A 652-nucleotide genomic window follows, 5' to 3' on the forward strand; every position below is an offset into this window, starting at 1 on the left:
TGTTCCAGGCAAGTCAGGAAGGCAAAATTCTCTTCCAACCCTTCACAAAACCAAGTTAAGAGAGAAAGAAAACAAATGCCCTTCATGCACCCCCAGATGGGTGACGAGTCTTCAACCCCCTTCTAAAACTTGGGGGCAAGAGATTCTTGGACTGAAAAAATTCTTCTCTCCTCCTCAAAAAATTGGGGTAGGAGTAAAGTAGTGCAGAAGACCAAGTCACTCCCCTGTTTCTTGATCGGTGTCCTCTGGGATTGTCACATGCAGGTAAAACGGTTTCCTTGCTTTTTAACTGGAAGACAGGTTTTTTTGTTTGTTTTTTGTTTAATTAAAAGAGAGAGAGAAAAAAAGTAAAATTAAAAGTAACCATACATCCCTCTGCTTCAAAGACTGACATAAAAATCCGGTATCCAAATGGAAGGTTTTTATACTTGGAAAAATAAAATAAAGCAGCCTATGTCTCCAAATTTCAGCTTGCAGTGCCTTCCAGGCAGCTCATTTCTATTCTTAGACTCAGGAAATTGCTTAAATAAGACAGAATTGCCAGGACCTTCTTTTTAAGAAAGGCTCTATTCAGGGCGAGGTGGTTGTTTTTGTTTTAATATCTATAAATATCCATAGACGTTCTGTCCTGAGCCAGTTGCAAAGGTTGAGC

The sequence above is a fragment of the Cariama cristata genome, unplaced genomic scaffold (assembly GCF_000690535.1).
Source record: "Cariama cristata isolate BGI_N322 unplaced genomic scaffold, ASM69053v1 scaffold33886, whole genome shotgun sequence".
Lineage (NCBI taxonomy): Eukaryota > Metazoa > Chordata > Aves > Cariamiformes > Cariamidae > Cariama > Cariama cristata.